A 16,724-nucleotide genomic window follows, 5' to 3' on the forward strand; every position below is an offset into this window, starting at 1 on the left:
CATTTACTGGGGGGGGATGCTCAACAGCTATCACAAATGTTTGGAAGGGACAAGAAATAAATTCTTTGATTCAATTTGGCTTTAATCACCAGGTAAAATGATTGGAAGTCTATAGTCACAAATCTATTGAAGAGCCAAAATGCAACCAAGGACTCTATAAATATCAAAAGCTGTAAAGACTCTATTATTAACTTGTCCATTCTTTAATCAGTAAAAACTGAATTTGGAAACCACATCTGCTTCCAGCGTGATTATTAATACTGTCTACCACTAACTTTAATGCTCAATTAAGAACTTAACACATAGGGCCTAAAAGAGTAATCTCCCCCCACTCAGGGAATTCGGGATACTCCGGTATCAGGATGAGGGATGTAACAGATTATGTTTGAGGTGGGGTTCCTTGGGGCCCTGCAAGGGGACACCAGCCTAGGAATTGCGTTTTATTTATCAATGTTTTTATTAATATGGTTTTACTATTATGACTGATGTTTTATATGTCTTGATTTTATTGTTTTATGTTTTCTGAGGAATGGTGGTGATTGTTTTTCTATTGTTGCACTGTATACGCAGTTCAATTTTTGTGCATGTTTCTATTCATACTTTATAGTCTCTTTATTCTGTAAGGGTCTGCATGTGTGACTAAGGTGAGATATTCTGCTCATGTGTAATTTCTGTCAGGATCTACAGCAGTCTGGTTTGGTCTGTTTTCCTAATAAGAGGTGTATTGGTGTTTTAGGACCTGGTTTAATATTTGCATTGTTGTCTCCTCATAGGTAGGGTTGTTACTATTTGAGTGCTAAGAGTTAGTGTAAATGTAATTTAGTTTATTCATCGCTTTCTGAGGGCCAAGCCCACACCCAGAAATAACTGCGACTACAAATTGATTCTTCAAAGCGTTTTTGAGGAAGAACAGTGCAAGAGCCTTGATATAGTTACTGGAACAAAACATGATATCATGTCAGGCAGTGGGCAGCGACTAAATGGGAAGTAATATCCTTTTTATATGCAGCAAAGTTCCAAAAAAAATTTGATTTTAAATCCAATAGGACCAATGATTATATGTGACCCAGACTGCAGTAAAAGCTAGACCAAATTAATGGCTGCCGCATGGGTGGTTTGATGGTCCATATAACCCACTAGCAAAGCTAAGTAAGGAAGCTGGATTAGGAAATAATATAATTGATAGCAGATGCTATTTGGATGTTCAGAGTATGTCTGTACCATATGGGTTCCAAGTATCTTTTCTGCAAGGTTTTCTGGATGGCACCAAAGTAGTGCATGTAACTCTAATATACATGTTGTTGTAAGTGATATTTTTACCGCAATGTTCCTTTTCATGCAAAATCTGTTATTATAAATGCATAATATTTGTGTGTGGGGAGGGTGAGGCGCCAGGCTGTAAGGTTCACATAGGGGGGGGGCCTAATGCCTTTGTATCAGCCCTGAGGCCTACAACCTCCAGGAGGGAGGGATATTGGACAGCAAGACACCAAGACAAGACTGTATTGCATTACAGCCTTGCCAAACAGAACTCATTCCTAGAGACGAGTTAATGTACTGAATAGTACCACTACATTCAGCCACTTCTCAGTTGCACAAGCTAATGCACGTGGATGTAACTCATACCACTCCTTCAAATCACACACAAAATACCCAGTGATGGATGTTTCAGTCAGTGCTTGCTACCTGCATGCTTTATGCTTTGTAAGAACATAAGAACAAGCCATACTGGGTCAGACCAAGGGTCCATCAAGCCCAGTATCGTTTCCAACAGAGGCCAAACCAGGCCACAAGAACCTGGCAATTACCCAAACACCAAGAAGATCCCATGCTACTGATGCAATTAATAGCAGTGGCTATTCTCTAAGTAAACTTGATTAATAGCAGTTAATGGACTTCTCCTCCAAGAACTTATCCAAACCTTTTTTGAACCCAGCTACACTAACTGTACTAACCACATCCTCTGGCAACAAATTCCAGAGCTTTATTGTGCATTGAGTGAAAAAGAATTTTCTCCGATTAATCTTAAATGTGCTACTTGCTAACTTCATGGAATGCCCCCTAGTCCTTCTATTATCCGAAAGTGTAAATAACCGATTCACATCTACTCGTTCAAGACCTCTCATGATCTTAATGACCTCTATCACTTCCCCCCTTAGCCATCTCTTCTCCAAGCTGAAGGTTTGAGGAGCCAATGGATTTGGGTAAATAAGGAATGGTTATTTACCTTTTCAAACAACACTAGGACTAGGGGACGCTCCATGAAACTAGCAAACAACCGATTTAAAACAATTCATAGGAAGTATTTTTTTCGCTCAGCACACAACCAAGCTATGAATCTGTTGCCGGATGATGTGGTCAAGGTAACTAACAGAGTGGGGATCAAAAGAGGATTGGACAAGCTCTTGAAGGAAAAGTCCATAACCCGTTATTAGCCAGGTAGACTCGGGAAAGCCAGCGCTTATCCCTAGAAGTGAGATATAAGAAATGGATCAACTATTTGGGATTTGACGACTATTTGTGACCCAGGCTGGCCATTTTTGGAGACAACGCTGGGCTCAGTGGACCTTGGTCTGACTCAGCTTGGCATTTCTTGTGTTCTTTTCTTAGTAATCACCATGCAAGCAACCCCGAGCAGAGGCTGAAAGCCAGGCTGCACTGTTACTCCCAAGATCCTTATGTTTTGTGGCACGGGAGAAGCTCAGCTGAGGACACTGGATTCAGATTCTGCAGGAATACATTCGCTTATGTTGTACAATGAGCAGCATCTCCTCTGCAGGCAAAGTGTCTGAGTCTCCAGAGAATAGGGAAAATATCGCAGAACAGATCCGCCACAGCAGTCTTTCTTTACAAGATGACGGCTTTTGTGTTCTTGTTAGACATCTATTAACAGAATATGAGATTATTTATACTCGCTAAGAAAAGCATTTCTCCCTTCCTCTTCCAGCCTCCCCAACCACTCGCTGTCCTGAAAGTTTGTGAATTTTTCACTCCTTGCAATGAATATTTTAATGAAAGAAAAAAATGATTTATTTCCACCAAAGCTCAAGGATAAAGTTACCTCAGTGCATTTCAGTTACCAGAAGGAGACAAAAGGGATATCTCTGCCAAGATCTGAAGACCTATCAGAAAGGGATATTCTGAGCTCCCTCACACTAGCATGAAACTTTGTAAACTCCTTTGCACTAGCATGAAAACTTCAAAATGTGCTTAGTAGTGTGAAACATTTAACATTCCCTTGCTCTACCGTGAACCCTTCAAAACTCTCTCCCAATAGTGGGAATCATTGTAACCTCCTTCACACTGATGCAAACCATTTTACAATATGATGAAACCATATTTAGCGTAGGCCTTGGAAGGAGGCAGAGTGAGTGTATGATTCATGAGTGTGCCCTCATTTACCTCCTCCCCTCATCTTCCCTCTCCCTTCCCCACTGCACAAATATTGTCACCCCATTCCCTTCACCCAAGTTCTTAGCTTTGATATTTTAGCCAAAAAAAAAATCCTTCAAAATTTGGAAGAAGGATCCATCTAAAGAAAATAGGATAAAACATAAGCATTGTCAAGTTAAGTGTAAAACATTGATAAGGCAGGCGAAGAGAGAATTTGAAATAACGCTGGCCATAGAGGCAAAAACTCATAATAAAAACTTTTTTAAATATATCCGAAGCAAGAAACCTGTGAGGGAGTCGTTTAGACTATTAGATGACCAAGGGGTTAAAGGGGTTCTTAGGGAAGATAAGGCCATTGCAGAAAGACTAAATTAATTCTTTGCTTCCGTGTTTACTAAGGAGGATGTTGGGGAGATACCAGTTCTAGAGATGGTTTTCAAGGGTGATGGGTCAGACGAACTGAACCAAATTACTGTGAACCAGGAAGATGTAGTAGGCCAGATTGACAAACTAAAGAGTATTAAATCACCTGGACCGGATGGTATGCATCCTAGGGTACTAAAGGAACTAAAAAATGAAATTTCTGATCTATTAGTTAAAATTTGTAACCTATCGTTAAAATCATTCATTGTATCTGAAGACTGGAGGGTGGCCAATGTAACCCCAATATTTAAAAAGGGCTCCAGGGGTGATCCAGGTAACTATAGACCAGTGAGCCTGACTTCAGTGCTGGGAAAAATAGTGGAAACTATTCTAAAGATCAAAATCACAGAGCATATAGAAAGATATGGTTTAATGGAACACAGTCAACATGGATTTACCCAAGGGAAGTCTTGCCTAACAAATCTGCTTAATTTTTTTTAAGGGGTCAATAAACATGTGGATAAAGGTGAACCGGTAAATATAGGGGTAGATTTTCAAAGAGTTACGCACGTAACTCCGAAAACCTGCCCCTGCACATGCCGAGCCAATTTTGCATTGGCTCGGCGGTGCGCGCGTATGTCCCGGGACTTTGAAAAAGGGGCGGGGTCTTGGGCATGGCACTGATCCAGGGCGGGACCAAGGCCACCAGTACAGCGGCTGTGCCGGGGGTTGGCGCTCGCAGCCAGCCGGCGCACGCAAGATACACCTGACAGAGGCAGGCGTAAAAAGTTAAACAAGGTGGGGGGATTTAGGTAGGGCTGGGGGGGTGGGTTAGATAGGGGAAGGGAGGGGAAGGTTGAGGGGAGCGAAAGAAAAGTTCCCTCCGAGACCGCTCCGATTTTGGAGTGGCCTTGGAGAGAGCGGGGAAAGCCATTGGGCCTCCCCTAGGGCTCGGCGCGCGCAAGGTGCACAAGTGTGCACCCCCTTGCGCGCGCCAACCCTGGATTTCATAACATGCGCGCGGCATATAAAATCGGGTGTACATTTGTGCCCGCCGGGTACCGCGCACAAAAGTACCCCACGCGCGCTTCTCTTAAAATCTACCCCACAGTGTATTTGAATGTTCAGAAGGCGTTTGACAAAGTCTTCTAAGAAAACTAAAAAGTCATGGGATAGGAGGTGATGTCCTTTCGTGGATTACAAACTGGTTAAAAGTCAGGAAACAGAGAGTAGGATTAAATGGTCAATTTTCTCAGTGGAAAAGGGTAAACAATGGAGTGCCTCAGGGATCTGTACTTGGACGGGTGCTTTTCAATATATATATAAATGATCTGGAAAGGAATACGACGAGTAAGGTTATCAAATTTGTGAATGATACAAAATTATTCAGAGTAGTTAAATCACAAGCGGATTGTGATACATTACAGAAGGACCTTGCAAGACTGGAAGATTGGGCATCCAAATGGCAGATGAAATTTAATGTTGACAAGTGCAAGGTGATGCACATAGGGAAAAATAACCCTTGCTGTAGTTACATGATGTTAGGTTCCATATTAGGAACTGCCACCCAGGAAAAAGATCTAGGCATCATAGTGGATAATACTTTAAAATCATCGGCTCAGTGTGCTGCAGCAGTCATAAAAGCAAAAAGAATATTAGGAATTCTTAGGAAGGGAATGGTTAATAAAACGGAAAATGTCATAATGCATCTGTATCGCTCCATGGTGAGACCGCACCTTGAATACTGTGTGCAATTCTGGTCACCGCATCTCAAAAAAGATATAGTTGCGATGGAGAAGGTACAGAGAAGGGCAACCAAAATGATAAAGGGGATGGAACAGCTCCCCTATGAGGAAAGCTGAAGAAGTTAGGGCTGTTCAGCTTGGAGAAGAGACAGCTGAGGGGGGATATGATAGAGGTCTTTAAGATCATGAGAGGTCTTGAACGAGTAGATGTGAATTGGTTATTTACACTTTTGGATAATAGAAGGACTAGGGGGCATTCCATGAAGTTAGCAAGTAGTACATTTAAGACTAATCTGAGAAAATTCTTTTTCACTCAACGCACAATAAAGCTCTGGAATTTGTTGCCAGAGGATGTGGTTAGAGCAGTTAGTGTAGCTGGGTTCAAAAAAGGTTTGGATAAGTTCTTGGAGAAGTCCATTAACGGCTATAAATCAAGTTTAGTTAGGGAATATCCACTGCTATTAATTGCATCATTAGCACAGGATCTTCTTGGTGTTTGGGTACTTGCCAGGTTCTTGTGGCCTGGTTTGGCCTCTGTTGGAAACAGGATGCTGGGCTTGATGGACCCTTGGTCTGACCCAGTATTGCAATTTCTTATGTTCTTATGTTCTTGATTGATTGGAAATGAGCTCCAGAAGGGGTGCATCTTGTGTATAAGGTAGGGTGAGCAACTGCCTGGTTTTGGACCGGCCAGCCCAGTTTTCCAGCCTGTTGGACAATGTCCAGTTACAAGAGTAACTGGACATTGCAAAACCCGGTCAGGCAAGGCTAGGGACCAATCAGTGGTGGCAGCCTGGCAGCGCTCCAATCACCTGCCTGTTTGTGGGGGCTCGGTTTGACTCTCCTCCTTCTCTGCCTCTCCCACAGCTATGGGGTTTACCTCCTCTAAGTCCCATGTGGTGGGGCCCCATCTCTCCACACTAAAGATAATTAGTTGTGCCATACTTGCTGCTTCACGCTGTCCTCCTGGGAGTCACAGAGGAAGAGGAGAGTTGAACCCGGAGCTCCTAAGAAAGGCAGGCAGAATTTGCCTGGGAAAAAATTCAACGCTTGATTTGAAAAGGAAAAAAAAAAGGAGGGGGGGAATTGGCTGCCCCCCTCCCCTAAGTGTCCGGTTCTACTCCATGGAAAAGTTGGCAACCCTAGTAGAAGAGTACAGGCTACACAAGGCAAGATTATGTCAGAACGTGGGCTTCAATGAGAGCAGCACAAAAATGAACAGAGAATGGAAAAGGAGGGAGAAGGAAGAGTTAGAGAGATTCAGATTTAGTGGCAGAGCCTTTTACACTGTACTTCAGTCTCCAGTCCCATTCATATTATGTGCACACATGCTGTGTCATAAAAACATATACACATTAACCTGCAATGTCACACATGCACGCACACACATATCCATAACACTGTCACACATGCAGCATATGCATACACACATACATTCATACTTACATATGCATGCGCACCCATAAAACATTGAATGCAATATTTACATACATACATGTACACACATATAGTACAGTTCTAGAGGTCACATTGGTCCAGGAGAAAAATAGTCTTAACACCTGGCCAACAAAAAGCATGTTCCATGCGCTCTCAGGACCTCAAGATCCCAGCTGAAAAACAGAACCCGAGGTCTTAAAAGCTCTTAGAGACTACAACATGTATTCTGGGTAGCCCTTTTAAGAGCGATCACAATCTACAAAGCCTCCACGAAGGCAAATACATGCAACATCGGGCACACAGTTCACGTAGCCTCTATCATGCACAAACGATATAGAGGGAATAGCAGCAAATAGTCCGAAAACTACACACCAAAACGAGCAGAGAAATACGCTCGTCAGCGCGCGCGCTCCAGATGTGCAGGCGCTAAGCCACCCTGCGCACCCCGTCAGCCTTTTCTGCCTGCACACACGCAGTGCTCGCAGCATCTGACCCCTTACTCTCATGCACCCATGAAAACTCAGGCTTTCATCTACCTCCCTCCCACAACAGCTGAACGCTGCCTTGACTCTGCCAAGAGAGCCCTTCTCCCTTCCTCCCCCAGCCTGGTATCAAATACCCCGAGGGGGCAAACTCTCGGACGCACCGCTTGCTTCAGCATCCGAGAGCTGCCAGCTCGGATCCCCTCTCGCCCCCTCCCCAGGCCGTGCAGGCTGGTCCAGTTTATTTATTTAGAAGTGTCATGGGATTTGTAATCTGAAATCTATCTATAGATGGATACATTCTGCTCTCTTCCCCATCTCTGGGCTCGGGTTCATAATGGTCACAGAGAAAGGGTAGGGAGAGGGCGCCCTCGCGCCTGCAAGAGCCGACGTCATCAGCTGTGGCGTGACATCATCAGACAGCCGCCGAGAGGGGCGGAGTTAGAGGCTCTCGCGGGACGGGACGGGGAGGCACGGAAAAGCCTGAGGGATACGGGGGCGAGTGCTTGCAGGGATCAGGTCATTCCCCCAAATCTCAGGGGCCCATCCCTGCGAGGGGGACCCCCACAGCCTCCCTAGGGTCAGCCCTGACAGCGGGTTGAGCTGCAGAACAAAGCTGCGTAGTGGCAGCACGGCGCGGCGCCCCCATTGCCAGTGCTGCAGCTCCATCGGGTCCAGCCCGTGGCTCGTGGGGCTGAGTCGCCGAGCAGACTGGATCCTTCGCAGGCTGTGCGGTACCAGACTTCTCCGGGGCTGTGTCCCTCTGCAGTAACATTTAGGAATGGCTCATGGGGGGGTGAAATGCAGCACCTTAGCCCCTGCCCCTCGATTTCCTGGGGACGCTCTCGGAATCTCGATTCTGAGCACATTCGGACTGACTGTCATTTCTGCACAGACTGCTGCAGGTTCTCACTCGATGAAAATGGTCACGGACACTGATTATAAAAACATTATTGCGATTTCCTTCCCCGCCCCCACCTCATGTAGCTGCTCTCCGTTTCCTCGCCCTGTTCCTGGGCTGACTGCTGTGTTTTACTGGCACCCAGTGGTCAGAAATGGAAGCGCGGCTGTTTATTCCTAAGGAAGCTGTAAAAACTGGGGGTGACAGTCTGAAGATGCAAGGAGGCAGACTCAGGAATGATAGAAAATATTTTTTTCACAGAAAGGGTAGTGAATGCATGGAATATCCTCCCAGAGAGGTAGTAAAGATAAAGACTGTAGCAGAGCTCAAGAAAGCATGGGATAAACACAAAGGATCCCTTATTGCCAAAATTATGGAAACCAAATACTGGGGTAATGTGCATGGAGCTGTGGGTGCAATCCAAAGCCATATTGAAACGATTGTATTGTGCTTGCAGGAAAAGCGCAAGGTAACCTGCATGGAGCGGCAGTTGCAACCCTAAAAACCTTGCTGGGCCATTTCAGACCTTTTCTGCTGTTACCTTATCCTTATGTCTTGCATATCTCCCCCATCATCTAAAGTTACCAGACATTCCAAATGTTCAGGGACTATCTTTGCATTTTCACCAGCGTTCCCAACAATTTATTATCTGGAGCAAATTATCTCCAATTAGAATGGGGAAAGCTCTCCATTTCATGGCTTCCCTCCACCAATGTTCTTTCCCTCTCCTCTCCTGTGCACCCCCCACACCACCACCAGCAGCAGCTGGAGGATTGGTGCTTAATACTGTTACCAGTCTCCTCTGCTGCATGAACGTGAAGCTTAGTGGTTGGAGCAGTGGGCTGAGAACTAAGGAAGGCAAAATTCAAATCCTGCTTCTCACTCTGACAATCCTTGTGGCCTTGGGCAAGTCACTTAAACCTCCATTGGCTGAGGGAAAGCCTTAGATTGTAAGCTGTAACCTTGAGCTTGGGTTTGAAAAGACAATCACATTTGAAATTCAAATGCAAGGATAGCGCAGGAATAAATGCACAGGAGGTGGGTCTCTTTCAGTGGAAAGGAGGCTCTGGAATGAGGGGGTCATGAAAGGAGGTAGACTCAGGAGTTATCTGAAGGAATATTTCTTTACAGAAAGGATGTTAGGCACATGGAGCAGCCTCCCTGTGGAGATGGAGAAGACAAGGAAAGAATGAATTCAAGACACAGAGGGATCTCTGAGGGATAGGAAGGGACAATAAAGCTGAACAAGAAATGTGGATGGGTAGACTGGATGGGGCCATGCGGTCTTTATCTGCTGTTGTGTTCTATGTTTCTATGAACTCCCTAGATCTTGCAGCTCGCACTGCAAGTCTGGGCCCCATGCAGCAAAGGAGGCTGATGCACTGTTAAGGGGAGAAGTTGTGCATACAAAATTCAGTAATCCAGTGAAGAGGATCAGAGAGAAGATTTGAGAGTTCTAGGGATGAGAGGGAGATACAAGAGAAGGGATGGAGAGATGATTCAAGAAGTCAGTTTTCACAGTGGAAAAGGGTAAACAGTGGAGATAATACATTGAAATCGTCGGCCCAGTGTGCTGTGGCGATCAAAAAAGCAAACAATGTTAAGAATTATTAGGAAGGGAATGGCAAATAAAACGGATGATGTCATAATGCCTCTGTATTGATCCATAGCGAGACCACACCTTGAATACTGTGTGCAGTTCTGGTCACCGTATCTCAAAAGGAAATAGCTGCACTGGAGAAAGTGCAGAGAAGTGTGACCAAAATAAGTGGCATGGAAAGGCTGCCCTATGAGGAAAGGCTAAAGAAGTTAGGGCTGTTCAGTTTGGAGAAGAGACAACTGAGGAGGGATATGATAGAGGTCTACAGAATCATGAAAGGACTTGAACAAGTTAATGTAAATCAGTTATTTACTCTCTCAGATAATAGAAGGAACAGGGGGCACTCCATGAAGTTAGCAAATCAAAGAAAATTCTTTTTCACTCCGCATAGATAAGCTCTGGAATTCACTCCGCATAGATAAGCTCTGGAATTCATTACCAGAAGATGTGCAGTTAGTGTAACTGGGTTTAAGAAAAGGTTTATGGACCTTTGGTCTGTTCCAGTATGGCATATCTTATGTTCTTATTTGAAAGAAGAGAGGTGGCATGAAGAGGGAGACATAAACTGGGATGGAGGGACAAGAAGAGGGAAAGGATTGAAAGAGGGAGAGACAACCTGGGATAGTGGGGAGGGCAATGGAGAGGGAGAGAATATCCAAGATGGAGGAAGAGAAGACTAGGTTTTGGTTGGAGGGAGAGAGAGAAGACCAGGGATGGTGGAGACAAGAGATGTGGCCAAGCGTGCATGAAAGGGAGAGGGAGAGAAGACCAGGGATAGGAAAGAATAATGACAAGAGAACCAGGGATTGCAGGAGATGGAGTGGGTGGGTGAAGTCTGCAAATGGGAGTTGAGAGAAAGAACCTTCGTTTGGAAGGGGAAGGAATCAAGGTTGATAATGCAGGAAGAAGGGGATGAGAAATGGAGGAGAAAATGCAGGAAGAAAAACATGGAAAGGAGAGCAATAAGGAGTAGGAAGAGAAGACAAAGAAAAAGGAGTAAGAAGGAAAGCAGGAGAAGGGGATAGAGAAAAGGATGGAGAAATACCGTGAATTGCAGGAAGTGCGCAATTGAGATGTGTGCTAGTAGAGAGTGCAGACAGAGTTGGGGGTCTATTGTGTGGTAGTAGAGAAGGGATTGGAGGATTCAGAGAGATAAGGGAAGAGTACAGCCAGAGAGATGGGCGGAGCTCAGTTTCCATATATGGTAGTAACAGTGGATTGGCAATACATAGAGACTGGTGGAGCTGGAGAGTACAGAGAGAGAGGGGGCGGAGCTCAATTTGCATTCCAGCAATGCAGGATCTACTGCTGCAGGAAGAGACAGCACTGAAAGCAGGAGGACAGGAATAGAGACAAAAGCAGAGCACAAGAAAGAAGGAGCCACAATATCAAGTCAGAGAGACACTTTTTATTGTCTGAGAATACAAATTAGCTAATCAACGTAAAATATCCCGGAGTGCAGTTCAAAGTCTCAGGACCGGGACATGTCTCCCACACAGAAGACATGTCCAGGAAACATCTGGCTGCTTTGGCCTTTTTTTCTGTGCAGCTCCGAGTCTTTTGTATTGGGTCCAAAATATTTTGTGGTTACAAACATGTGCTTTGAAATAATCAGGAAACTGCGTATTTTGAGAGTCTGTTACTACACTTTTCGCATGGGATAATCCTCCCCACCATGCCTGCACCCCATCCTCCCTCCCACACTGCAAATGAACTCCTTACTCACTATTGGTATCACAGCAAAACAGTGTCCTAGATTTGCCTCCCCAAAAATCTGCTGCCATCACACTGTAAACTTTTAATCTACTGCTCCCCAGTGACGTCTCTGAAAAGTTCCTGCCACACTGACCAGAGAAGAGTATGGTCAATGCTTGCATTTGTTCAGTTGGCAAAGGGTTAAACTCTAACAGCCATTTATCTATTTTTGCCTCAACTCATAGGCTTCCTCTTAGCTTAAGAAACTTTGTTATTAAAATAAAAAGCAAATCATTAAGATCTGCCTGAATCTGGGACTGTGGGGCAGATCCTATGAGATGTATATGCTTAATGTGCTTTGAAATTGATTGACCCCCGAGTTAGTGATCTTGATACCATCAGCTATTAAACATTCCTGGAATAAGCCAAGGCTATAAGGAGATCCCCAGTGCAGAAGAACTTACCTAGCTAGCTCTTTACCCCATATTACAGTTTGTAGTTCTCCTCTATTCACTATTTTGTCAGCTGTTCCTTTTTTTTTTTTTTTTTTAACTTCCTACTTCCAAGCCTCTCTTCTGCTCGGGATGCAGAGGAGAAGGGAGGATTTTGGTGCGCTCCGACTTATTTCCGTTTCTCAAATCCTGGCCTTTTCCGTGGTGCATAGGCTTTTGCATGAGCTATCCGCAGTGGAAGACTGGTTGGGACTATTCATTTTTCTCCCCCAGACCGCCCTTCAGATCCAGGAGGGAGCCGGCATGTCAACAACTGAACTTGCACACCCAGTGTTTTTATGTTATCAATACAGTTGCAAACTCGTGGGCCAGGATGAGGAGCGTTGCAAAGTCCCTAGCAAAGTTGCCTTACCAGGCTCTGCTCTACTCCTACACCTGCTGATCAGCCAAAGAGCAGCTTTGCAGGAAAGATGGGAACAGCCTGCGGAGCTGGGAGGGAATGGAAGGGAACATAAGAAGAGCACTGGCTTATATGTGAACAGGGGAATTGGAGTCAGACAACAGCCACCACTGGGCTCATGTTTTTACAGTCTGGGGTACTACAGACAGTAGGGAAAATACTCAGGACTGCTACTACGGCCAAGGTCAAAAGCAAAGCACTTTCAAGCAGCATTGTCTGAATTATTGGGGAGGCCGCTCACCATGTAAAAATGTTGCTAGCAGTAGTTTGTTATGGCTTAGGCATTTGCTTGGGTTTGATTGTAAATATTACTATCCTTAAGCAGTTTTCAGGAACTCTTCTGATGTATTAACCCGTGGCAGTGCTGCTTCATCCTAGGGATCAGCCTGAAATGTGCACTTGTCAGAGATTTAGTAGAAAAAAAAATCAACAATTTAAAAAGAAAATTGCTGGGGGTTTCAGAATCTCAATGAAAAATCTAAATAAAATTAAATTTAAATCCTATTTTTTTGTGTATGACCCAATAAAATTAGTTCAAATGGCCAAGTCCAAGGTTGTCAACCAAAAAAATAGCTTCTGATTCAGCTATATGCGATATCCTTAGTTGTTTCTGAAATATGTGTGGTTTGATCTGTATAATCACAAGCTGAGCTGACTTTAAGCTTCCATATATGGGCCACACTGGCTCGGTTTGTGTGAATCCACTCAAACCTGCAACCACTGTTTTCTCAGTAGGTCAAAGCCAGAAACTTTTCTTGGGTTGGATCATTAATCGAACATTTGCTGGTAAAGTTGTAATTGACCCATTCCTGCCTCCAGCAGTCCCTTATGAGGTAGATTAGACAGGTCTAAATGCCTTTCTTGAATGCATCAATACAAGTCTCAGGAAGGACATGTGGGGTGCTGCCAATGGCAGAGGTTCCAGACTCCCAGTTGCAACATGCGTCGCATTATGCAGGATGAAAACGAAGGGCTTTGAACGGCTCTTCTTATTCCTTATTATTGGTGCACAGTATTCAGTAATAGAACACTCCAGAGCAACTGTTGCAGCTTGAAGCATTCTGGCATTCAATTGCAATGTGATGCCTGCCAGCTTGGGGATGATGTTTAGCCACGATTTTGCATTGCCTCTTAATAACAAACTAGCAAGTGCAGAATTAGGGATTTGCAGCCTTTTTTTTTTCAGTTCAGGTAATTTGTTTTCAGCCCGTCTTCTGATCAAATTTTGTTTTTGGTGAAGGAGATTTGGATTTTTCAGGTGATTTCGTTTCAGAAAATAGGGTGCACTATTTGTTCTAAATGTTCTGAATCGGCTGGTTTTTGGTTCAGATGACCTAATTTGAACCAAAAATCAGCTCATTTGGATCAATTTCCCCATTCAGATTATCCAAATGCACATCACTACAGCAGAACTTGGAATTACCATTTTCAGTAGTTTGAGTAAGGAAAAGTTCCCCAAATATTTGGTAGTCATTTTGGGCCATAATATAGTAATGTAAGTAAATGATGGCAGATAAAGACCAAAATGACCCATCTAGTCAGGCCAGTTGAGCTTCATGCACTTTGGATAGATGTGCGTATGGATTCCCACATGCGACTCAATCCCACCTGCCTCTTCCCACATCGCTCAGCCCTTTTCGTATCACTCCGTAAAAATCTGTTACAGCGATGGTTTTCACCGTCTCTGCTAGTAGGCCATTTCAGGCCCTGCCATCTTTAACTTTGCTTCTTTCAAGTTCAGTCCTTAAACCAACACCGAAGCCCCCTTCCATGTTAAAATCTGGGCTCCCCGTGTTCGTCCAAGTTTAGGTTTAACCATCGTCCCTCCATACCAGGTCCCCCGCTTTCTTGTAGGCCCAATGCAGTTATACCACTGCTGTTTAGGACGGTAACCGACGCTCCACGTAGATTGCTCTAATGCCTTCTTGGAAATGCAGTGCTTTTGTTGACTTCCTGCCAGTCTGTGTGCGTCACCTAATCCTTCATTCCCATTGCCTTGCCACCAGGGATCCTCTATCCCATGCTTTTTTTTTTAATTCGGTTACTGTTTTTGTTCCCACCATTTCCCTCCAAGAGGGCATCCCAAGCATCCACCACCCTTTCCATGAAAACATACCCTGACTTATCATAAACATCTATTAAGAAAAAAAGCAATGATTACATTAAAATAAAATCCTTGATTAATTGGAGATGAAGTATTTTTTTCTACTTGTCACTTTCCACTTGTAGTTTCAAGGGTACTCATGTAATAGATCATCAGTAATTATGGAGAAAGGTACCATCCATACCCTGCATCTCGCTAATTAAAATAATAGTTTGGATGCTTTATGGAAAATCACTAACTACAAAGGAGAAAAGAGATAGGTCCCATGGGAAAGAGGTAGAGAAAGACAAGATGCTGGGGAAAGAAAGCCAGGCCACAGAGGAGGGGAGAGAAACAAATCACAGGGAACGGAGAAGGCAGCCAGGCCAGAGGGTAGAGCGGGAAGGGAGAGAGCGTGGGAAGGAAGTGGGCCAGATTACTTGGCCGGGGGAGGTGAGAAGACTGCAGGGGATAGGGGAGATGAGACACATTAGAAGGGAAGAGAGGAGAGATGAAACAAGAGACACCTTAGGTGGGAAGAGAAAGGTGAACTAGTTTCGGTTGGGAGGAGAAAAGTTATGAGACTCGCTTAGTTCCGAAGGAGGAAGAAAAGAGAGAGAAAAACCAAGAGACTGACTCAGTGGCAAGGCTGTTTCCTACCATGCAGAAGACCTGGGATCAATTCATAGAAACATAGAAATGATGGCAGAAGAAGATCAAACGGCCCATCCAGTCTGCCCAGCAAGCTTTCACACTTTTTTTTTCCTCTCTCTCATACTTATCTGCTACTCTTGGCTCTTAGTAACCTTTTTTATTCTATTTCCCTTCCACCCCCGCCCAGGCAGGTCTTCCACTTCCCAAGTCTGAAGGGGATAGAGATGCTGCAGAGACAGCATTCACAGTCCCTGGCAGGAAGAACACCCCAGTCATCACACAGTGGTGTCACCTAGTGGCCGGACTTAAGACAGATGATGACAGGTTTTCTGGAAGGAGCCCTGGTGCATGGCGCATGGCCAAGGATTGTCGCTGCGATGACTGGGCCTCATGAGTTGGGATACAAAATAGGGGAAAATGGCCAGGTTGTTAAGATGAAGGCTCAAGGCTCTGCAGCCCAACAGTGGCCAGTTTTAATTGAACTGGAAGCTCAAAGAAGCAGGGAGAAAACTGCTAAGCGAGAAAACAAAACAAGAAGAGAACATCAGATGACATTCACAGAACCAAGCTACGGTATTATAAGCACATTGGGGCAAATTCATCCAGTAATGTGATGACAGGCAGACATTTAGGCCTGGTGGGACAGTGGGGGCACGATCTAGCTAGGGCAGTGTTTTCCAACCCTCTCCTGGAGGCACACCTCTCCAGTCGGGTTCTCAGGATTGCCATAATGAATATGCATGAGATATTGAATACAGTGGGTGTCCAGTGCATGCAAATCTATCTCATGCACATTTATTACAGATATTCTGGAATCATTGCCAGAGGATGTGGTTACCACGGTTACTGCAACTGGGTTTAAAAAAGGTTTGGATAAGTTCATAGAGGAAAAATGCATTAACTGCTATTAATAAGCAATAGTAGCTTGAGATCTATTTAATGTTTGGGTACTTGCCAGGTATTTTGACTTAGACTGGCCACTGTTGGACACAGGATGCTGGGCTTGATGGATCCTTGGTCTGAACCAGTATGGCATGTTCTTATGTTCTTATCCTGAAAACCCGACTGGATAGGTGTGCCTCCAGGAGAAGGTTGGGAAACACTGAGTTAGGGGAGGAGGGGACCAAGGAGGATCTGGGGCCTACAGTGGTCTGAGAGGCATGTGGGGGATGGAGTCCTCAGAGGTCCAAAAGCAACATTACTTCTGGCCAGAGGTGGCTTTCTCTCACCTCTGCTGTGGGCTGGGACCCATCTCAAATCCACAAACCAGTAGGAAACCTCCTGTGGGCCTTGGTTCCTACTTCTGCAGTAATGTGTGGTTAGTGTTGCCATATGTTCCATTTCTTCCTTTCAAGCTGATCCAGTCCTGGTTCTGCCCCATTGCATGTATGGTGTTCCTGCTTTTCTTAGGAAAATCCATAAATGCCATGTACTAAAAACAAGACAGGATAATCCTATT

Source organism: Rhinatrema bivittatum, chromosome 18 (assembly GCF_901001135.1).
Source record: "Rhinatrema bivittatum chromosome 18, aRhiBiv1.1, whole genome shotgun sequence".
NCBI lineage: Eukaryota > Metazoa > Chordata > Amphibia > Gymnophiona > Rhinatrematidae > Rhinatrema > Rhinatrema bivittatum.